Consider the following 24778-nt stretch of genomic DNA (forward strand, 5'->3'; position numbering starts at 1 on the left):
ACCCTAATGTTACATGGTGCCACCTATACTCACTAGCATGTGATATTTAGAAGAGCCTAATACAGACTTTGCATCAGGCCCGGAAGCATTGAGTTTTGCCTCAAACATAGACTAGTATACAAAGTGCTTCACTTGTACAATCAATCATGTATTACTAGCCCTAAATGATATGTACAAGATGCTAAAGGTTGCTTTACATCGGTGGGTAGAGCAGAATGCCCATGAGTTTTGACTGTACCAGTCACCTACATGCTGAGTGGTTGGAAGGGATTGTGACATTGTAAAACCTGTTTGGTGTGCAGTTTTGTCTGGGATCCGGCATATGTGCACATCCACTGGCTTGGGCATGTGCAGTACACCAACTCTGGTGCACTATACCCGGGCCTGGCAGTGATGTGCTCAGATGCGTGATTTTGGACACCGAAGAGTGACAGCAGAGGGATACAGGGTTGGCTGCAGGATAAACGGGGAAGAGTTGACCACAAGTAATGCCGGAGGTGTGGGGAGGCGACTCCTGCGCACTTGAAATTCCTCATTTACATATATTTTAAACTGTTTTTGATGCTTTAGGGTGCACATAGTGCCATGATAAAGTACTAGATTTTCTGAGTCTGAAACCTGTTGGCTACTGTTTGCTTTTGTACAAGATGTTTTTAATCGTAACTGAATAAAGTGCTGGAGAAGTGAATGTTTTTTTTTTTTTTCCTGCAAGTTCTCTAGAAACCTGTTTCCGGTCCAGGATTGTCTCCTTGCACTCAGGTTTCCAGTTTGAAGACAGACTGAGATGAGCTGACCACCAATGTTTCTTTTGACATAAGTGGCTTGTCTGCCCTCAATGCACTTAAAAGGGTTGTCCGGGTTCAGAGCTGAACCTGGAAATAACCCCTTCACCCTAGCAGCCCCTCTGAGTTGTGCATTTCATGCTCCGATGCTCTCCCTTGCCCTGCATTGCGCAGGACAAGGGCTGTTTTGTTTACATTCTTACACCGCTAGGCGGAGGCTTCCAACTAGCAGTGTTCCCGGTGACATCAGTGTTCCCTGCCCATTAGTGGCAGTGACGTCGCTGCTAGGCGGAAGCCTCCACCTAGCAGTCCCATGGTGACGCCTGCTACCTCACCGGATCTGCTGAAGAAGCCCTTGCCGTGCGCGATTCAGCAGATCCTGTGATGTATCAGGTGTCACCATGGGACTGCTAGGTGATCGTGTGCAAGGGCCCTAAAAGTGATGTTTTCTTTCTGTATCTGTAAAACAGTGAGAGCTGCAGATCTTCTGAAGCTGATCTAGAACTATTGCAGGACACGTGGGTGGTCACAAAGTTCTAGAGAAATCATTGGGGTCTTCTTGAAGTATACATTTTATTCTGGTGTGTTGTACGTTGTCCTAGTTATTTTAGTGGTACGCATGATTATTTTATTTATTTTTCTCCTTTTTGTGCTTTGAAAGGCCCCGAAGTTGTACTAATTAGTGGACTAGACTATATTCATCTAATTTCTTAAAGGTCTGTTTGCATCAGCATCCTTTAACATAATTTAATGTCATGTTTTTTTATTTATTTTTTTACCTTTTTTTTAGGGGCCATTCACATGACTGTATTTTTCTGTCTGCATCCCTTACTTTGTGGACCTGATGCAGATCCATTAATTTCAATGGGGCCGCAGAAGGTGTGGCCAGCACACTGTGCTGTCCGCATCTGCTCTTCCGTTATTTAGCTGCGCAAAAAAAAAATGGGACATGTCCGTAAATACAGACAAGCATAGGATAAGAACAGGCATTTCTGTCCAGTCCACAAAATGCAGGACACACACACTGCTAGTACCCGTATTTAGCGCCTCCGCAATTTGCGGTCTTCAAAAAAATAATGGTTGTGTGAATGAGTACTTATTATTCCCATCTTCTGTCCTGGGCTGTGGTCACATGGCCGTGTCCTTGGGCAGGGTAGTGTCTATGGGGGGGGAAATGAGTTAGGAGTTGAAGTTGAAAAAAAAGCATTGACGAGGTACATGAGGTAAAAACTCGCATAGTAATTCTGACTGATTTCTAATTTCTTTTTCTTGTGTGTGTGCTTATATCATGGAGCTCTGTTGTGCAACGTTTGTCATGTGTAACTTTTTGAATAAAGCTGATTTTCCAGGACTGGCAAATCTGTACTTGTTACGGTGTGCTATTTCCTGTACTTTGCTGATTTCTAGGCATGAATGTACATTTATTGTGTGGTGGGTTTTTATTTTTATTTTTACGGTTAGGATTTTCTTTCGTTTTGAGCCCTACCACGTGTTTAATTCTCTGTAAGGATTTGTAAAAGTTGTGAATGCAGGCCATTGTTTAATTTAGCTGGTTCCCCCAAGTCTTGTCCATGGTTTTATAACGATAAATAGGCCTAGCCTGTATATTAAATTGTGGGATGGAGTATTCTTTTCCAGGAATAATTAACATTTTTTTATTTTTTTTTTATTTTTTTTTATTAATGCCAGCAGCCTGTCGCCACTAATGAAAGATTCTTACTTGCCTGCTCCGTGCCACTATAGACCTGTGTGTTGGCTGACATATGTCTGGTCCTCGGCTTGTTTTCTTCCTCCCAGGCATGGGCATAGCTGCCTGCTCTTCTGCAGCCAATGACTGGCTTCAGTGGTGGCATGTGCACCCTTGAATATGGCCATGAGGGAGCCAGTGTGCAGGACATGAGCTGCTGGTATGAATCTATCAATCGTGGACGACATCAGTTGGGCTTCATTCACACTGGCGTTTTTGCTAGATCCGTCAGGGTTCAGCAAAAACACTTCCGTTACTGATAATACAACCATCTGCATCTGTTTTGACGGCTAACGTATCTCTCCCCCCCCCCCCCCCCCCCCCCCTTCCCTTTTCCCCCTCGACAGCACCAGAGATGATCTGCCCCAGGGACAGGAAACCTGCAGAATAAAAAGTTGGTGCCTCTCTCCAACCTCAGTGGTTTCCTGTCCCTGGAGCCGGAGACCTGGAGTTTTCCTTTCAGGTACCACTAGCCTAGGATATTCCGGAAATGTTCTGGAGGGCTATCACACCATAGTTTTGTGCTGGCAAGACCCTAGGAACCTGGGGGTCTGGGTGCCCTCTGTCGTTTTCTTGCTGCAGATGCAACATTTGAAGCCCAGAGCCATGGGTTATAGGAAGCAGCTCAGAGGTGGTATTGCATTCCACCGCATGCAGCACGGATCCATGGAGGAAATATGTAATCCAGTGCATTCTCCGGCATGTGGCTCAGATTAGGAAGAAGGAGCCTAGATCATGCAGCTCCCATGGCTGTGAAAGAAGGTACTCCTTATAATGACTCTACTTTAAAGGGATTCTGTTATGAGGTTTTACCCCTATAACCTAAACCTATGCCTATGTCCGTACTAATAACATGAATCCTAAGCTGGCCTTATTAAATCTGCTTGTGGCTCTATTAGCCCAAAAAACAGGTTTTTATAACCTGTCAATTGCCTACCTAAGGTGCCCAAGGGGACGTCTGTTAATACAGGGTGCCAAGCTGCACCCATCACCGTCTGGTGCCCAGCGCCGCCATTCCTGTCTACAGTGCCTCCTTCCTCAGCACCGCCTCCGCAATCCTCCCTTCCCTGTGCCAGCTCCTGCGCGTGTTCAATTGGCTCAGCCTGATGCGCCCGTGCGGACTCCTGGCAGCGGCTTCGTTGAGCGCATTTCTCATGCGCATTTCGCTCAACGAAGCAGCTGCCAGAAGTCCGCACGGGCGCATCAGGCTGAGCCTAGTGTGCATGCGCGGGATCTGGCAGAGGGATGAGAGGATTGTGGAGGCGGCACTGTAGACGGGGAGGGCGGCGATCTTGTCTGTAAATCCTGCGGTGCTGTAATGGGGGGGGGGGGGGGAAAGGAAAAAGGATGCTTACACTTACTGTTAATCGGATTTTCCAGACCCCACGACAGCACCCTTTACACACATAATTAGATTAACTAATCTGGGTCAGAGTCGCTCTGATGCTCTGTAAACCACTGATACTCTCTGTAGTATTGAGAACAGCCGTAGGATTTATTAATAAATGTGAATATAAAATCGCCACCCTAAAATCTATATTCAGCAATAGTGATTTAATAAGGACAATAATGTATGGTATATTAAAACCAGTAGTGCATGATGACTCTTTCAATAGCCTTCAATAGTTCCCATATAGGATATTGATTATCCGGAACCACAATAGTGCTGAATAGTCTGCACTATAAAGGGTATATCAATATATTCAAGTAGTAATCGAGTATCTTCCAATTAAAACAATAAGTCAATAAGTCTCCAGTTTAAAGTGCAGGCCAGCGCTGACAATATTCAGAGCGGCGTCCCGCTCACTTAACTGAGACAGTGGCGTCCCGCTGTACAATTCAAAGAATGCGATGCTTACTCTCGCAGACACATACGATCTTACCAGGAGGGCTTCAATGGATTCTCTTGTCCTCTACACGGTGCACCTCCTGTGTGTTTCGGTGCTCCAGTTTCAAGGACTATCAGTTATCAGAAGATCCCGGGCCAAGAATGGCAATCCACGTGACCCGCTGAGGTTTCCCCTCGTGCAGCAGGCGTTGTATACGCTAATGGAGTCTGCGGGATGGTAAATTCTACTCCTCCTTAGTTCGTATATAATCGTGTGTCTGATACTGGGGCTAATTCCAAACGCGTTTCGGGGTTTAAGAAAATGACCCCCTCATCAGTGGTACCCGAAACGCGTTTGGTATTCTTTGGGCAAATTTTCTATTTTAATCCACTTTTTCAAAGCAAGGGTTGTAAACTGTATGGCCACACGACTTGCAGAAGGAAAGGAACGCCATATGGTTTTTGGAAGGCAGTTTTTGCTGTATTTTATTTTTTTTTTTTTTTTTTTTTTTACACAATGTCCCATTTGAAGCCCCCCTGATGAACCCTCTACAGCAGAAACTCCAAAAAGTGACCCCATTTAAGAAACTACACCCCTCAAGGTATTTAAAACTGATTTTGCTAACTTTCTTAACCCTTTTAAGTGTTCCACAAGAGTTAATGGCAAATGGAGATGAGATGAAATTGCAGAATTTCTATTTTTATTGCCTCACAAAGTGTAATATAGAGCAACCAAAAATCATGTGTACCAACAAAACTGCCAACTTATCCCGTAGTTTCCAAAATGGGGTCACTTTTGACCCAGACCCACTTGGTTCTTGAAGATCCAGACCCACTTTGACCCAGACCCACTTGATTTCTGTATAAAATAATTCAGTACACTAGTGTACTGTATTTTCACTTTACACTTAGTCTGATCAGACTTCTGCCTTTAGCACAGAGCAGCAGGTGATAGGGAGGGGGCCCCCTCCCTCTGTGATCCCGTCAAGAATCGGGCTGAAAAGACACAGCAGCCCCCGATGGGAGTGGGAGGGAGCTCCCTCCTTGTTAACCTCTTCCATACAGCGGTCCCTACGGACCGTGGCATGGAAGGGGTTAAACGGCTGACCTCACAAAGAGGGCTGCTGGGGGGGGGGGCGGGGGTTAAATGCGCTGCAAACCGCAGGTCTGAATTGGTCACAGGACCCCCCCTTGGCATGGTCGGAGTGCCTGCTGAATGATTTCAGCAGACACTGTTCCGATCACCGCATGGCGGTAATTGGAAATACACAGGGCGTAATGTATGCCCTATGTCCTTAAGTACTGGGACCTGTGTCCCCAAGAGGTTAAAGAGAATAGGACCCAACACTGACTCCTCCCATAAGTTAATTTATTTAGAAATGGGGGGGCCTTGTCCACTATAAAATCTTACATTTTGCTGATGTTAGCAACCAAAAATTTCTGTGAACAAGAATGGCTTCTGCAATAGTGAAGCTCCGTAGATATTTGTTTAAAACTTTTTATTTGTCCATGACGAAGCTCTAGGAGTGAAACCCGGGTCGGGCAAAAGCAGCAGACGCTGGGACTTTTAATGCGTTTAAAAAAAGTTGTCTTGTGAGTATGGACAAATAAAAAGTTTTAAACAAATATCCACAGAGCTTCACTATTGCAGAAGCCATTCTTGTTCACAGAAATTTTTAGGAATCTGAAGAAAAGAAGCGCAGACTTGTCTGAGGTATACCTTACTTGAGTCCGTGTGGGGATCCAGCCGGATTGCATAAGAACGTGGCTGTTCCGACAAAACAGGAACAACTTACTACGGAGGGATCGTATTCACGCCTTGTCTTTACAGCATTGTGTGAGTATAATCTGTGCAATGCAGGTCACTGTTGCATACGGACTCACACTATTATAATCCTATTGGTTGCAGGATATCTATTTAAGGGATATTTGCAGCCCTCGGCTCTCTTGGTAAAGGAAGAAAGATTAAGAACTTATATACTGACCTGGATCAGAAGCGCGGTCCGAACCCCATATATTTTACCTGCCAGAGAATGCACCCAATATATGTGGAGGCACATCATCTGGCAGCACATGGGATATCCTAGACCAACATAAAATTCCAGTTAGTGATAAATTCCCCCTCAATGTATGCATGAGATTCAGCAAATCTTTCACTTTGCTGGTTCTGTATTACTGCAGTTCTTCTGCACAAAATTCTGTTCTGAAAAACACAAGTATTCCACTTCGGTTACCTTTTTAGGGTTTATGTCTGCATTTGGAAGAAGCGACCATGACAAGAAGGGACCGGTCCCTTCCTCAAGCAATGTCCAGACAGATGCCACTGGAAGCTTTCTTTTCTTTTTTTCTTTTTCTTTCCCCACCCTGCTGTCCAATCGAGGGATTTTTATTTTTTGGGGGAGAAATCTGGCAGGACATAGGAGGCATATTTTTAAAAAATCAAGCAGGGTGGCAGCATCAGTGGGGGTACCCTGAAAGTACAGGTATATATCCCCCTAATAAAATCGCATGAAAGGTCCTCGCCAGCCCCTGCCTGGTGTACATTTCAGTGTTCTACACTAGAAAACTGGTGTAAAAGATGATAAATGTGGCAGAGCTATTGGCTCCTCCCTGCCCTCACCACGCTTCCATTACATGAAAGTGGCAAGGCCAGCGGAAGTACTTTACTGATAAGTTTAGCGCTATGTGTATTAGATGCCCACTTCAATCTTGAGCAAGTCAAATGAATTTCATGCTGCTGGGCGATTATTGCCTCTTACCTGATGGAGTAATTTAGTGAGCAACGTGCACATTATCAGCCTGTTCCCTCCTTAGTAGAGGATTTAGGAGTATTTGACAGTAGGCCAGATTTTGGGCGATTGTCCTCGGCCTTGTTTCACCTTACCTCTGGCACATTTGGTTGGAACCCGTGCTGTTATAATGTAATAGTGGTGATGTAGAATTGCACAACCTAATTGTGTCCCCCCCCCCCCCCCCCCTTCTGAAGCCTCCTCATGTGATTTCAGCAGAATAAAGGTCAACTCTTCCAAAAAAGGAATAAAAAAAATAAAAACTTGCTGTTTTTTCCTTATCTATATGTTGGCTGTAATGTATTGCAGGACTACCTTTTAGCTTGTATTCCTGTTTCCAGTTATTACAGATGAGCCATTATAAAAATTCCAGTGTTGTCTCTTCAGAGACTTCATTTACCAGGAAAAACTCCTAGATGGAAAACAATGTCCATTGAGGTGGAAGTTGTAACATATGTTCAGAGGCTGATGCAAAGAGCTTGTATAATCTACTGAGATGATGACACCACGCACATCGGTCGTTCTGTAGAGATTTTAGCTTTGAAATTTTGAGGAACGGGAGTATGATGTACAGAAACTCTCCTGTCTCTATACTGGCATTCTGTCGGTATACCCTTTATACTGCTTACTCTTTCACTGCATAAGGACCGCTGAGAAGATGCTGGCACCCGCACTAATTATTGGTGCTCATGACATCTCAGTCTATGGCGTAACTTTGATCAGAAGGGACCTCTTTGTTCTAGTGATTCCTGACTTATTGGTGAAATCAACACCAAGGTGACTTGGGCATATTGGTACTAGGGATTGACCGATTTTGTGTGGTTTTTTTTTTTTTTTTTTTTTTTTTAAGGACCAATAATCTGAACCTTCAGGCAGATGGCCGATAATTTATACAGATTTATTCTGTGATTTCTATTTTTGAGAAATTCCTACACATCTGCTGAAAATGAATGTTTATTGTTAATGTGTAGTTTTTGTAAATCTTTTACATTTATAATATTTTAGTGTGTGTGTGTGTGTGTGTGTGTGTTTTCCTTTTATTTATTTTTTTCCTTTTATACTAACTATTAGCCCTTTTAGGGACTAGGAGCTCACACTGTCCCTGCTGCTCTGTGCTTTGCTTTCTTTTTAAAAAAAAAAAAAAAAAAAAAAACTTGTCTTGCCTTGTGTGGTTGCCCAGCTGTGTCTCTCCCTCCTTTTTTTGATTCGTTCTTCTAACCCAATCAATTTTGACAGACTGCTCTCTCTGTGCACCACCCCTCAGATCTACACAGACTGCTCTCTCTCTGTGCACCACCCCTCAGATCTACACAGACTGCTCTCTCTCTGTGCACCACCCCTCAGATCTACACAGACTGCTCTCTCTCTGTGCACCACCCCTCAGATCTACACAGACTTCTCTCTCTCTCTCTCTCTCTCTCTCTCTCTCTCTCTCTCTCTCTCTCTCTCTCTCTCTCTCTCTCTCTCCTCTCTCTCTCTCTCTCTCTCTCTCTCTCTCTCTCTCTCTCTCTCTCTCTCTCTCACCACCCCTCAGATCTACAGACTGCTCTCTCTCTCTCTCTCTCTCTCTCCACCACCCCTCAGATCTACAGACTGCTCTCTCTCTCTCTGTGCACCACCCCTCACAATCTGCTTCCTGGGATGTTTTAATCCCTTGTCCTATTCACCCTGATAGAGCTCAATTAGGGTGAATAGGCCTTTACACTCTCCCTGCTGCCCTGTGCATAGTACACACAACAGCAGGGAGCTGACTATGGCAGCCATGTCTTCAGTAGCATCCTGGCTGCCGTGATAACTGATCGGAGCCCCAGCCGTGAAATCGCAGGGCTCCGATCAGAAGCTGCCACTGCCACCAATGAGGAGTGGAGGGGCCGCGGCTTATAATGGTGGCCACTGCTTATAATGGTTACAATACTGGGGTTGGCGGGGCTCACTGCACCACCAATGAATATAATTAACACATTAAGTGTAGGCAGCGTGTGTCTGCAGCGGTCTCGTGTGCCCGGCACCCTCCCTCTACAGTGCCCCATGCTGAACCTGAGGTATTAACTGCCAGGGATCGCAGCCCCCTGCCCATTGAGCCAAATCGGGAGTGAGCCCCACCCAGGCCTTTCATGTGACCTTTCCACTCTCTCTCCTACCATTTCCTGTGTCCGGAGGATGTTCAAATTTGAAGGCGCATTGGACACCATTTTGTTCGCCATCCTGAGCGCTACACTGCCATGACTACTCCCCTTTCTGAAAGACAAAGTTAAAGGGTTTCTACCATTAGAAATACTGTTATGTAGCTGACTGATATAGTGATGTGCTAATGTAAGCACTACATAACAGTATGATTTTTACATTTCTCCTTGCAGCCGTTCTGATAAAATAAGCACTTTTATAATATGCTAATGAGCCGCTATGTGGGTGTAAAATCAGCACCTAGAGGCTCCCGTCCCACCCCTCTTGATGTCACGGTTCGCTGTATCGCTGACAAAATCCCGCGCCTGCGCTGTTCACTTCTGTATTCGGTGCAGGCGCAGTGAGTGAAGGCCGCTCTCCTGATGCCGGCTTCCTCACTGTGACGTAGTCGGTGCAGTGAGGAAGCCGGCATCAGGAGAGCGGCCTTCACTCACTGCGCCGAATACAGAAGTGAACGGCGCAGGCGTGGGATTTCGTCGGCGATGCTGTGAACCGTGACATCAATCAAGAGGAGCAGGGGCGAGCAGAACAGGGGACCTGGGCAGGATAAAGGGTAAGTAGACTGAGCCCCTAGGTGCTGATTTTACGCCCACATAGCACCTAGAGGCTCATTAGCATATTATAAGTTTGTTTATTTTATCAGATCGGCTGCAGGGAGAAATGTAAAAAAGTTATAGCGTTGCGCTAATGTCAGCACTACATATCAGTCGGCTACAGTATTTATGGTGGTAGAAACCCTTTAACTTTTTTTATTTTATTTACAAAATTCAATAAACTTTAAATGTGTCAAAACAGCGTGACACCCCACACCAATTACCCCATTAGATACTGATGACCTCTCCTGAGCGCAGGTCATCAATATATTACATGCACAACCTTTTTTAACTATTTTATAAAGTTTAAGTGTTTAAAATAATTCAACTTTGCTTAGCCCTCAGCAAATGAGCATGTATACAGCTCTGTGTATCCTTTTTGTTTTTGGAGCATGAACCCACTGGTCTTAAGTTCTTCAAACCACAAATTATTGTGTAGACGTAAACACACAAAGATTTGTAGCTAGTAACGTGGCATTTCAGCAGTGAGCACAGTGTATAGTTCTATTTCTTTGGCATACTGTCACTTGGACTTTCACTGGTCAGAACCTCCTTGTTATAATGTGTGGTTCATGTAAAGGGGATTTCAATAAAATCTAAATACAAGGACACAAAGTTGTATCATGCATATTGTATTTAGGGCATCTGTTTGAAAACTTATCCCAAGGTTAACTTGACTAGGCCATAGTAAACCATATAGCTGTGTTGGGATGCTATTTTATTTTTTTAATATAATTTTCTGAAGATAGCTGCTGGTTTTGCCATCTTTTTAGACTGACTGACCCAGTTGCAAACCTGGAAGTTTCTTTCCCTGCGTCTCGTGAGATCTGAATTTGAAGGGGTTGTATTTAACTGGTGCCTGCAGGCTGTCTCCACTATGCAAAAAATCGTGCTTGCCTGCTACCCACTGCTGTAGTCCTTCGTAATGGGCCGCCAACCATTCTTTTGGTCATCAGCTTGTTTACTTCCTCACTGACATGGTCACCTGGGTTGCTATAGCCAACCTGAATCGGTCATTGGCCTCAGAGGCCAGAGACCATGCCCGGGAGGAAGTATACAAACTGAAGACCAAAAGATGGACGCGCAGGTCCATAGAGGAGGCAGGCTCCTCGCATCAGTTAGGTATTCTGGGACAATCCCTTTGAACTGAAGCACAGGCAAGCATGGTGAGCATAGACTTTTCTAATTATATCTAGAGATGCTGTTTGCTACTCTATGCCATACAGTTGTAAAAGGTTGCTGTTAAACTACCATTAGAGATATAATATTTGATTTTCTTTTGCAATTCCTGTCTGTGTGGGAAGCATAGCGGGTTGGGCTACTTTCACACCTGCGTTAGGTGCGGCTCCGTCTGGTATCTGCACAGACGGATCCGCACCTATAATGCAAACACTTGTATCCGTTCAGAACGGATCAGTTTGCATTTTTGCTCACTGACCCATTCAAGTTAAATGGGTACGGGTCTGCGTCGGCTGCATGGGTGGGGACTATAAATTGTGGCCCCCAATGCACGGAACGGCCGGCACACGTTTGTGCATGAGCCCTTAGGAGTAGACAACCCCCTCTCCCCCCTTTTACATTCCAGTATTGGGTCATAACCTCGTCTCATGCCCAAAGCCAGGTCAGGAGATTGTAGCCATGAAATCAGATGGAACCACTTCAGAGAACCCTATCATCAAAATTGGAGAGTGTGAGGGTCATACATGAGCCTTACACAGACCAAAACTGTTAGAGCGGTCAGGAAAAGGCTAGCGTCCTTTTAAGCCGAAATCGCACTTAAAACCCCTATCTTGCAACACACATCAAAGAAATTAGTAGCCTAATCAACCCCTCCTTTTACACTCCAGTATTGGGTCATAACCACATTCGTGTCCCCTTGCCTAAAGCCAGGTCAGGAGATTGTAGATCTAAAAATCTGTAAAATGAAACCGCTTGACAGAGAACCCCATCACAAAACTTGAAGATGGCGCGATAGTCATACACAAGCCAGGAAAAGGCTAGTAGAGCGATCAGACTGCGCGAGCGCTTGAGTGACCCCTTGTTGTGCCTGCACGGGATTACAGTGCAAGGTCTGCTTGATGTCAGAGGAGCTGGGAGAGGACTTCAGGATGAGGGGAGGTGTGGGGTTCAGTCAGAATGGGCACAGCTAGGCTCCACTAACTGTTAGGACTACCTCTGTCTTCAGCTGACAAGTGCCAGACCTCTGAGAGAAGGAAGACTGTCTAGAATTACATGGGACTGTGTTGGCAAAGGTAATGCTTGTTTATGGCTATGGACTTTGCTGCCAGTGGAGAGGGTATATTGCTTCTGCATGCCCCTGTGGGAACTGCAGTATGAATTGTGACACTTTTGCATGTCTGTGGTCAATTTGGGAAGACTGCAAAGTGTTTGCAGACACTCTGGAAAAGCAAGCCCTAAGAACTGTGCTTAGTGCTGCCACCTGTACTGCATTCATCATCCGCAGTAAACACTGAGGGGTAAAAAAATAAATGAATAACATTTAACTCCCCTCATCTACTTGTTTGTGAAGCCCGGCTCGTCATCTTTCTCCTTCTTTGAGGACCTAGCCGGTCTTCACAAGTGGATGAGGATAGATATATAGATGATATTTTTTTCCCCTCCATCTCTAATTTACTTGGAGATATGTTATAAGGGGAAAATAATAAAATCTACACAACACCGATCCGAAACCCGAACTTCTGTGAAGTCTGGATACCAAACATGCAGGATTTTCTCATGCGTGTGCAAAACGCATTAAAACGCTTTGAACTCGCGTGGAAAAATTGCGCATTTTCCTGCAAAGCACCCGCATATTTTCTATATTAAGAATGCTATTGTTTTCCCTTATTTTCCTTTATAACATGGTTCTAAAGATTGGGTCCCCATCCCGATCGTCACCTAGCAACCATGCTTGAAAATTGTACCGCATCCGCACTTGCTTGCCGATGCTTGCGATTTTTCACGCAGCCCCATTTACTGCGTGAAAAACGCACAATATAGAGCATGCTGCGATTTTCACGCAACGCACAAGTGGGCCTAAGTGTTTTAACTATTATAAAGAGATAAGTTTTCTAAAAGATCCTGGTGTCTGGCACCTTTTCATTTGAGTTGGGAGATGCTCTGCAAATTAATTTTTAGCATAGCGGCGTATGTGAAATACCAATGACACATGAGCCAAATCTGGATCCTTCATGGACATCTTCACAGATGAACCACTGACCATTTTGTCACTAATGATGTGCGAATAAGGCCTAAGAATTAATTGGGTCACAAAATTGACATACTTTTTAGTGTTGTGCAGATCCTTCCCCCTCTTGGCCAGACCTGCAAAGGGAGGGATACTTACCCCTGCTCCCTGCTGCTGCAGCTATAGTTATTTGAGTAATCAAATATTCTATCGAGTACTCTAATAAGAAATAACTAATTGAACTAATGTTTTCTTTTATAAAAGGTCATCAGCCCCCCCCCCCCGTGCCATCAGTTGTCTGACTCCGTCTTCTCCGGGCACTGCAATGTAGTTCTGACGTCACACAGCGTCGGATCATAGTGCGTGCTTACATGCACTACAACCTGACTATGTGTCGAGGTACAGTGTGGGCTGGCAGGTGACCACGGAGCATGAGTAACATGCATTGATTTTTATTTATTATACCTGTCGCATTACTGGATTCCATCGAGTAGCAGCCCTAGTCCCAGCTCCTGTTGCCTGGCTCAGGTCCCCTGTTGTAAACATCCTCTTTGACACCACTGCAGCCAATGACTGAGCAATTTGTCAATGGGGCCCACGAAAAGTGCAGGATGCATGCAGCTGGTTTCTGCATTTTGCTGACCGCAAAACCAGTACAGCTGTGTGAAAACACAGCAGAGCGACATCTTCTAAACATGCCCTACCATGCCAGGTATTAGGTATTAAAGGGGTTCTCTGGGCTGTCCATATTGATAACTTATCCTCAGGATAGGTCATCAATATCAGATCGGCAGGGGTCTGACACCCGAGCAGCTGTTTAAAGAGAAGGTGCTCGCCATGCCAGTGCTGCCTCCTCTTTATTGTTTAATTGTGTGTTATTACACCACGGCTGTTCAGTTCAATGGGACAGCTCGTTCCTATTCACTTCTATATCCGCGCTCCGTCCCATTGAAATTAATGAGACGGCTTGGGTGTAACTACACAATAAAGAGAAGGCAGCGCTGGCATGGCATGTGCCTTCTCTTCAAACAGCTGATCGGCTGGGTGTCGGTCCAGCCGATCTGATATTGATGACCTATCTTGAGGATGGGTCCTCAATATGAACAGCCCGGAGAACCCCTTTTAATATTGTAATATCAGAACCAGTGAAAGGTCTTGTTTTAATAGAAATATCTGCTGGTAAATGGCTCGTACAGCTTTGTGTGCTCCTCTATTTTGTTAAGATGACTGGACCATTGTACAACTCAAGCACGTTATTTGCCAATCAACATAGCCAATACCTGCCTTATTCCAGTGAAATGTCTTTCTAGTAGCTCCTCCCTACAGTACAGTGCGGTACTACATGTCGTCTACTGCTAAATGCCTACGCCAGTGTGGGAACAGCTGTTCTTTCTGGTACACTGTGTACTGAACAGGACCTTGAAGAAGCTCCTGTCCTCATAGAAAGTAATTTACAGCTTCCAGCAGCTACTTCCAAGTTTTACATGTAACCTTGCTTTATCTGTCAGTTATCTACCTATTTCTCGTTATTTTTAAAATAATAAGGCCCCTTTCACACAGGGCGAGTATTCCGCGCAGATGCGATGCGTGAGTTGAATGCATGCACCCGCACTGAACCTCGACCCATTCATTTGTATGGGGCTGTTCACATGAGCGGTGATTTTCGGGCATCACTTGTGCATTGCGTGAAAATCGCAGCATGCTCTATATTCTGCGTTTTTCACATAACGCAGGCCCCATAAAAATGAATGGGGTTGTGTGAAAATCGCAAGCAAGTGCGGATGCGGTGCAATTTTTCACGCACGGTTGCTAGGAGATTATCGGGATGGAGATCCGATCATTATGTTCCCTTATAACATGTTTACAAGGGAAAATGTCATTCATTTAACTCCCCTTAATCCACTTGATCGCGCAGCCGGCATGTCCTTCTGTCTTCATCTTAGCTGTGTGCAGTAACAGGACCTGTGGTGACGTCACTCCGGTCATCACATGATCCATCACCATGGTAAAAGATCATGTGATGACTAATGCCAGGTATTAAAGGGGTTCTCTGGGCTGTCCATATTGATAACTTGTCCTCAGGATAGGTCATCAATATCAGATCGGCGGGGGTCTGACACCCGAGCAGCTGTTTGAAGAGAAGGTACTCACCATGCCAGTGCTGCCTCCTCTTTATTGTTTAATTGTGTGTTATTACACCACGGCTGTCCCGTTCATTTCAATGGGACAGCTCGTTCCTATTCACTTCTATAGCAGCGATCCGTCCCATTGATCACGCAGCCGGCATCTCCTTCTGTCTTCATCTTAGCTGTGTGCAGTAACAGGACCTGTGATGACCGGAGTGACATCACCACAGGTCCTGTTACTGCACACAGCTAAGATGAAGACAGAAGGAGATGTCGGCTGCGCAATAAAGTGGCTTAAGGTGAGTTAAATTTATTTTTATTTTTTTACCCGTCCAGCGCTATTTTACTATGCATTCTGTATTCAGAATGCAATTTTCCCTTATAACATGGTTATAAAGGGGAAAAATAATGGCAATCTACAGAACCCCGATCTTCTGTGACGTTCGGGTTTGGGTACCAAACATGTGCAATATTTTTTAATTTTATTTTTTAATTTTATTTTTTCTCATGCGAGTGCAAAACGCATTACAATGTTTTGCACTCGCGGTGAAAAATCATGCGTGTTCCTGCAATGCACCTGCACATATTTTCCCAAAACGCCCGTGTGAAAGAGGCCTAATTTTAGGGCTCTGGAACACATTGTCAATTTTCCAAAGAGATGGTTTCATGATACAATATTTCATCTTGTGATGGCCATTCTGAAACTGGTTTTGTAAACTGAAGGACCAATTTTAATTCTGTCTTGTTTATTAGCACTAGTGCAGCTCTGCATGTGAACTAGCTGTAAGTCATAGAATATTGCACGTGGTAATCCCATCTGCAGAACTGTTATTTTCTCCATTTATGTTTACTCTACTCCCTGGAAAAAAGAACTTCTAAAAAGCCAATAAACTGTAAAACTGCATGCTAAGAGTTTTGATAAAAAAAATAAAAAATTCAGCATAGAGGTTACAGAAAACATATCTGACTCTGTGTGATAAGTCATTTGTCCTGCTGTAAAACAGAAGATCTACCAGACTTCCTCTTTTGCGAATGATTAAGACTAGTTTAAGGGTACTTTCCCACTAGCGTTGGTGTAATCCGGCAGGCAGTTCCATCATCGGAGCGGCCTGCTGAATCCGCCGATCAGTGTGACAGCCGGGTGCGGATCAGTCTACAAATGCATTGCAATTACGGATCCGTCTCTCCACGTCATTCGGAGGGACGGATCCGTCTTGCAGTCTTTTTCCGTTTTCCCGGTCTGCGCATGCGCAGACCAGAAGGACGGATCCGTCCTTCAGTTGTTTTGCAATGCTGGATCCGGCACTAATGCAAGTCAATGGGAATACGGCATTCCGGCGCCTGATCAGGCATTTTGGACGGATTCCAGCAGCACATCATGCTGCCCCATAGAAATGAATGGGTCTGAAATTGCAGACGTGTGAATGGAACCTTAGGGTACACCACTTATGCAGATTTTAAATTTTTTTTTTCTTTGTTTTGCAGCATATAGAGGAGATTTCTCAATTTTCATCCATTTTGCTGGTACTGTAAAACAGTAAATTTGTGGGAAGCAAATATGCGGCATTTCAGTCCAGTGTGGATGTTGCCCTGTCAGACTGATGCTTGTTGGTCCTGGACAAGCCTTTTAACTTTGTTTCCCTTGCTGCTCGACTAATTGATCTGACCTTTTTTGCTTCTGTTTGCTGAAGTCTTCAGGTCAAAGACAAAAGAAATTCCACAGTCGTCTGTAATATGTTTCAGGGTTATGTTTGCTCCTGTTGGCTGGCCTGGTACTTTAATTTCTTGTGCAGTCTCAGGCATGTTGAAAAGTTAAAGGCAAGATGTTAACGAGAGTGGTGTTTGAAATAAGAGCTAGTTCACATGTGGCAAAATTTTCTCTGCTGTGACCTTAGGTTTCACAGTTGACTATATTATACATTTCTAAATGTCCTTGCAGGGGTTGTAGCTGTATGCCACGGATGCTCAACCTGCGGCCCTCCAGCTGTTGCAAAACTACAATGCCCAGCATGCCGAACAGCTATCAGCCTACAGTGGGGCATTGTGGGAGTTGTAGTTTTTCAACAGCTGGAGGACCGCAGGTTGAGCATGCCTGCTGTATGCTAATGTGGCAGTTGGGAACTCACTGTCTGTGACAGCAGGGCTCCCCATAGAGAAAGCAATGATGGATTTTTCACAGTCCCTGGCTTCTCCAACGACCTGTATATAGTTCTCAATGAGTCCCAGCAGTCATGTGATTCCTGGTAGTCTGGTGTCTGCGTTAGACCCAAATCTGCTGTGCAGTGAGGTTGTGCAGCCCTGTACAAGCTCTTTGGGGTCTGTATTCCCCCTGTAACTTGGGCTACTACAGGAGAAATTTGGCAAAAACATAAAGTAATGTTTAAATGTCTCCCAGTGGCTGGGACGGATCTAAGCCCAATTGAATGGGTCTGTGATCCGTCTGCACCGGAAAAAAAATAGACTATTTTTTTTATTTTTTTTTGCAGTGCGGAGGCTCGGACAAACACCACGGAAGCACTCCGTAGGGGTTCCATGCCTCTGTTCAGCATTGCGGACCCATTCAAGTGAATGGGTCCTCATCTGTGATGCGGGGAGCACACAGCCAGTGCCCGCATATTGCGGACCTGCTGTTTGCAGGCCACAATACAGCGACGGCTGGGCAACGGCCGTGTGCATGAGGCCTTAGGGTGAGGTCAATTGTGAGATAAATGATGAATATTCTCCACAGCTAAATAAGATTCAATGCCCTTTACGGCACAACAGGTGCAGATCTTTCCCTTTTTTCTTATCTCTGTGCAGTCTCCACTTCAGTGTTTTTGGTCCGTGATTTCAATCAGTGATTGTGAGCCAAAACCAGATGTGTGAATGAAGCATAAATCCATTCTCTTATTTATTTATTTTTGGTACAGAGCCACATAAAAAGCTTAAGCTGAAAATGTAGCTCTGTATTGACGTGAACACCGGTTGGTTAAAAAAAATTCTAAGGCTACTTTCACACTAGCGTTCGATCGGATCCGTTCTGAACGGATCCGATCATATTAATGCAGACGGCGGCTCCGTTCAGTACGGATCCGTCTGCATTAATAACTTAGAAAATTTTCTAAGTGTGAAAGTAGCCTGAGCGGATCCGTTCAGACTTTCAATGTAAAGTCAATGGGGGACGGATCCGCTTGAAGATTGAGCCATATGGTGACATCTTCAAGCGGATCAGTTCCCATTGACTTACATTGTAAGTCTGAACGGATCCGCTCGCCTCCGCACAGCTGAACGCTGCAAGCAGCGTTCAGCTGTCCGCCTGTCCGTGCGGAGGCGAGCGGAGGCTGAACGCCGCCAGACTGATGCAGTCTGAGCGGATCCGCTCCATTCAGACTGCATCAGGGCTGGACGGAGGCGTTCGGGTCTGCTCGGGAGCTCCTTCAAACGGAGCTCAGAAACGGACCTATGAACGCTAGTGTGAAAGTAGCCTAAACTGTGTGAATTTTCTTTAAATTCACGCTGGGAAAAAAAGCATGCATGTTAAGAAATCAGCGGGTGGCCGCATGCCCGGTTTGCTCTTTGCTTTGGGGCCTGTTCTGGAACTAGGAGTGAGTCCCAACATCGGACATTTCTTGCTTATCTCTAGTTTCACACTTTTATGTACAGTTGAGGGAACATGCTCTGTGTGATAACTGCAGTTCTCAGGCAAAGCAATGCTTTTCTAACCCAAACTTGCAGCATCATAAAGATCTATGATGCTGTGAGTTTGTGCCCGATCGTAGGTCTACAGTCATTATGCTGCTTACCGGTCAGTTGTACAGTATTCTGTCTGGGAACTGCAGCCATCACACAGAGCATGTTTCCCCACACCAAATGCGTGGGAAATGAATGGTTCTGCATACGGTCCACAAAAAAACCCAGAACGGACATGTAAAGAAAATAGGTTTGTGTGCATGAGCCCTAAATCGGGGATGCTCAACCTGCGGCCCTCAAGTTGTTGTAAAAGTACATCTTCCACCAGCCTGATATTGGTCTGTCAGGCATGTCCAAACTGCGGCCCTCCAGCGGTTGCAAAACTACAACTCCCAGCATGCCTGAATAGTTTACAGCTATTAGGGCATGCTGGGAGTTGTAGTTTTGCAACAGCTGGAGGGCCGCAGTTTAAACATGCCTGGTCTATGTAGATCTGATTAAGTGTTCTTGCATGGCAAGACCACTTACTGTTATCTCACACATATTCTTATTATAGCCAAATTTACCACCCTAACTCCTCTGTTTTTACACTACATAGACAGTAATATACCGAAACATGCAGATTGTTCTAGATTGGTGTGCTATTACTTTGTGGAACGTTTCACCGAATAGTTCATGAAATATCTGTGTTTTTGTGGCGAAATTTGTCCCATAGGAATGGCGGAATTTTTAAAACTAGAGTGGGAGCTGACAAAAGCTAGAATGTGAGCTGAAAAATCAGGACATGATTTCTAAACTGCCACCACTCCCTCATTTTCAAGCCCATCTACACATCTTGTGTCAAAATGTTCAGCTATCCCTGCTGCCACTAAAAATGATGTCCACAGCTAAGCAATAGTCCTGATAGTCTTCACAACATGACCATTTGTTTGCAACCAGCGCCGCCCATTGACATTCATTGACACTCCACTCTAGCCACCTCAAATTTGAAGGGCAATTTCTAAACTGCGACTGCCTTCATTTTTTATATTTCAGAGACCTACTATGCACCAAAATGTAGGTCTGGGTCTTGATTCTCACAATATAAAGCTCTTCACTGTAGGATATAAAATATAGATGGATATATATAATCTCTATCAACCGTCTGAAGATGGCAACTGCCAGTGAAGTGAGCAAGTTGGAGCAGCTTGTTTTTAACCACTCGTCTCTGCCCTTGCTGTAGAGTGATTTGCCATAGGATCCCAGGTGTGTGAGCAGCCAGCAGAGTGACAAAAGCTAGAGTGTGAGCTAAAAAATCAGGACATGATTTCTAAACTGCCACCACTCCCTCATTTTCAAGCCCACCTACACAAATTGGCTGCTAATGGTTATTATACAGTCAGTTCCATAAATATTGGGACATTGACTCAATTCTAATATTTTTGGCTCTATACACCACCACAATGGATTTGAAATGAAACGAGCAAGATGTGCTTTAACTGCAGACTGTCAGCTTTAATTTGAGGGTATTTACATCCAAATCAGGTGAACGATGTAGGCATTACAACAGTTTGCATATGTGCCTCCCACTTGTTAAGGGACCAAGTAATGGGACGATTGGCTTCTAAGCTGTTCCATGGCCAGGTGTTGTTCCCTCATTATCCCAATTACAATGAGCAGATAAAAAGTCCAGAGCTCATTTCAAGTGTGCTATTTGCATTTGGAATCTGTTGCTGTCAACTCTCAAGATGAGATCCAAAGAGCTGTCACTATCAGTGAAGCAAGCCATCATTAGGCTGTAAAAACAAAACAAACCCATCATATGGCAAAAACATTAGGCGTGGCCAAAACAATTGTTTGGAACATTCTTAGTAAAGAAGAAACGCAACGGTGAGCTTAGCAACACCAAAAGACCCGGAAAACTACTGTGGCGGATGACCGACAAATGATTTCCCTGGTGAAGAAAACGTCCTTTACAACAGTTGGTCAGATCAAGAACACTCTCCAGGATGTAGGTCTGTATTTCAGTCAACAATCAAGAGAAGACTTCACCAGAGTGAATACAGAGGGTTCACCACAAGATGTAAACCATTGGTGAGCCTCAAAAAACAGGAAGGCCAGATTAGAGTTTGCCAAACCTCTAAAAAAGCCTTCACAGTTCTGGAACAGCCTATGGACAGATGAGACCAAGATCAACTTGTACTAGAGTGATGGGAAGAGAAGTGTATGGAGATGGAAAGGAACTGCTCATGATCCTAAGCATACCACCTCATCAGTGAAGCATGGTGGTGGTAGTGTCATGGCGTGGGCATGTATGGCTGCCAATGGAACTGGTTCTCTTGTATTTATTGATGTGACTTCTGACAAAAGCAGCAGGATGAATTCTGAAGTGTTTCGGGCAATATTATCTGCTCATATTCAGCCAAATGCTTCAGAACTCATTTGGACGGCGCTTCACAGTCCAGATGGACAATGACCCAAAGCATACTGCAAAAGCAACCAAAGAGTTTAAGGGAAAGTGAAATGTTGTGCAATGGCCAAGTCAATCACCTGACCTGAATCCGATTGAGCATGCATTTCACTTGCTGAAGACAAAACTGAAGGGAAAATGCCCCAAGAACAAGCAGGAACTGAAGACAGTTGCAGTAGAGGCCTGGCAGAGCATCACCAGGGATGAAACCCAGCGTCTGGTGAGGTCTATGCGTTCCAGACTTCAGGCTGTAATTGACTGCAAAGGATTTGCAACCAAGTGTTAAAAAGTGAAAGTTTGAGTTATGATTATTCTGTCCCATTACTTTTGGTCCCTTAACAGGTGGGAGGCACATATGCAAACTGTTGTAATTCCTACACGGTTCACCTGATTTGGCTGTAAATACCCTCAAATTAAAGCTGACAGTCTTTCATTTAAAATCCATTGTGGTGGTGTATAGAGCCAAAAATGTTAGATTGTTGATGTCCCAATATTTATGGGCCTGACTGTAAATGTATGTTTTGATGTAAGTGTGAAGCACTTTGGACAAGAACACTGCAATTAAATGTGCTATATAAAGTTGAAATGCATTTCTCACTCTGTCATGCTTGCCATATGCACTTTTTTAAAATTTTAAATTTGATCAATCAATTGATTAGTGTAATGTTTACTAATCTTTACACACTCCAAACACTCCATAAAGTTACTCCAGCCACTCTAACCAGACAACCGTTACTCAAGCCACTCCGCCCACTCCAGTTGTAGACTGCTGGTGGAGGCAAGAACACTTTCCCCAGAAACTGTAGCTTTTCTAGATATACTTATACTTATCCTTATTAATGCAAAGGTAATAAGTAGTATGGTAAAGGTCCCCATGTGTTGCTAGTTTTCATGTTTATCACATTCAGTTGTGAGCTGAGGGTGGAGCGTTGCTGGTGGGGAGATTGCACATATGACCACAGCATAACATTGTGTGCCAATCCTTAGTTAGATATGACACTGTTGCAAATGGCAGCATGCTTCTATAATTGGTCCATATAACTATGGCATGACACAGAGACCTAGTTCTCACCAATAGCATTTCAAGTACCCATCAGATCTGCCTCTTTTTCGCACAGTACAGTCTTTATCTTGGCCAGTGTGCCAAGTATGGTTCATTGTTAATATGTCTAGCAACTAAAGGGGTTAAAATCCTGCTTTTTCGGCAGATTGTCAGTATCTGCTCTTTATTGCAGTATTACTAGTGCATAGAAAACCTACATACTATACTGTGCCCCATATATTCGTATTTTATTTTGTACCCCATTTGCTGTTGTAGTACCTCATGTGACATGTTCTATGGTTTTTGAGGCTTTAAAGGGGACCCGTCACTATGATAATGCAGTGTAATCTGCAGGCAACATTGTTATAGAGCAGGAGAAACTATACAGACTGATTTGTCATTTAATCACTGTGCGCCCTATCCCTGCACTGTGACCTCACTGTGCGCCCTATCCCTGCACTGTGACCTCACTGTGCGCCCTATCCCTGCACTGTGACCTCACTGTGCGCCCTATCCCTGCACTGTGACCTCACTGTGCGCCCTATCCCTGCACTGTGACCTCACTGTGCGCCCTATCCCTGCACTGTGACCTCACTGTGCGCCCTATCCCTGCACTGTGACCTCACTGTGCGCCCTATCCCTGCACTGTGACCTCACTGTGCGCCCTATCCCTGCACTGTGACCTCACTGTGCGCCCTATCCCTGCACTGTGACCTCACTGTGCGCCCTATCCCTGCACTGTGACCTCACTGTGCGCCCTATCCCTGCACTGTGACCTCACTGTGCGCCCTATCCCTGCACTGCTGATGGCACAGGGGGAGAACGAAGAGCGTTGGGGACTGATGGCAGGGGGTCTGGTGAGTTTTTATAAAGGAAAACAGTCTATTAATTCATTTTTTTCTTATTAGAATACTCGATTAATCGTAAAAAAAAATTGATAGAATACTCCATTTCTAAAATAATCGTTTACTGCAGCCCTACTTTGGGGTTTCTGTTCATGCCTCCACACTGCAAAAAAGTAGTGCATGCACTACTTTTTTGCGGTGCAGATGGCCTACTGACCCATTCAAGTTGAAGGAGTCCGGATCTGTCTGTGGAATCCGCATAAATGTTGCCCGTGCCATGCGGTCCACAAATTGCAATACCCCCAATGCACAGAGCGGCCGATCAATGGCCGTGTGCATGAGCACTCTGTACCGTATACAGTGAAAATAGTGGGCATTGAGTGAATTTTAGCACAACGCCATTCTTTGTGGGCTAGCACCCCTCTCTAACCAGAACGGCTTTACATGGCTTACACTACCTTCAGAGCTCCTAGCCTTCCTGCTAGGCGTGGGCGTCATTCTATAGTCCTACTGTACGGCACTCCAGTACTCTGAAGAATTTTTTCAGGCCAAAATTTTTTTTTTTATATATTTGCTGGGTGTCCACTCAATAAAACTTTGCAGTTTGTTTTTCACTGAAGTGTGCTGTCCGCATTTTCAGAATTTTTCCTTTTTTTTTCAAAACATGCGCAGTGTAGCCTGGGAACCAGGTCTGCAGTGGGGAGTGGGCCTACAGAGGTCCTGAGCAGCGGCACTATAGAAGCTGTGTGATCGCACAGTTTAGAGGGAACACTACTCCCATGCACAGTCAGTAACTGTACTCATGGTGGCCACTTTCCACTAGCTACACCTCTGCCTTGAACTCTGCCATGTTTTCCACCATTCCCGAACAGTTATTGCATAGTGGGAGGGCACATCATCCTGCTGACCGAGCGGGGATGGAGGTGGTTGGTTGTCCTACTTTCTATTAGGACATGACTGTTATGGGTAACTGGCTGATGAATAGAACCCATGAAAAATAATGTGAAATAAACCCCTCCTAGCTATGGTGCATTTTCTAGCACTGTGTACTATTAAAGTTCCTTCTAAGTAGCGAGCATGTCGCTGGTAATTTCACATAAGTGTTACAAGGCATCTCACGCAATACCATTGCTACAGCGGAACAGAGGGGCCTGTGACACTGACAGCTGTGTCAGTAAGCTTAATTTGTGCAATTGGCTCACCACCACTATATTAAGGGGCTGTCCTAATATGTTGGTGCACACAACACTGCAGCTCATTGAAATCTAACCATATACCCATCCCACAGCATGTTTCACCAACTCCTTGCGGTGCTGGTTTACCCACATAACTGCAGCAGTAATCACTGACCTCGGAGGGTAATCTGAGACTGCATCTCGGCTCCATTGAAGTGAATGAGACTGAGCTGCAGTTCTGCACACAACTTGTGGACAGGTGTGGCACTGTTGAAGAAAGTAGCATTATCTTCCAATCCTCTGCCAGCCCTAGTGATGAATGCCTAAGGCCTCGTTCACACATATACGTGGATTTTCCCATC

At 44.8% G+C, this 24778-nt stretch overlaps 1 protein-coding gene across 3 annotated transcripts in view; it reads left to right on the forward strand.

Annotated features, from left to right (window-relative positions):
- SCARB1 (scavenger receptor class B member 1) overlaps positions 1 to 24778 on the forward strand; it is a 96508-nt gene that overhangs the window by 21549 nt on the left and 50181 nt on the right. The gene's annotated exons all lie outside the window — the stretch shown is intronic.

Source organism: Bufo gargarizans, chromosome 1, assembly GCF_014858855.1.
Source record: "Bufo gargarizans isolate SCDJY-AF-19 chromosome 1, ASM1485885v1, whole genome shotgun sequence".
Taxonomy (NCBI): Eukaryota; Metazoa; Chordata; class Amphibia; order Anura; family Bufonidae; genus Bufo; species Bufo gargarizans.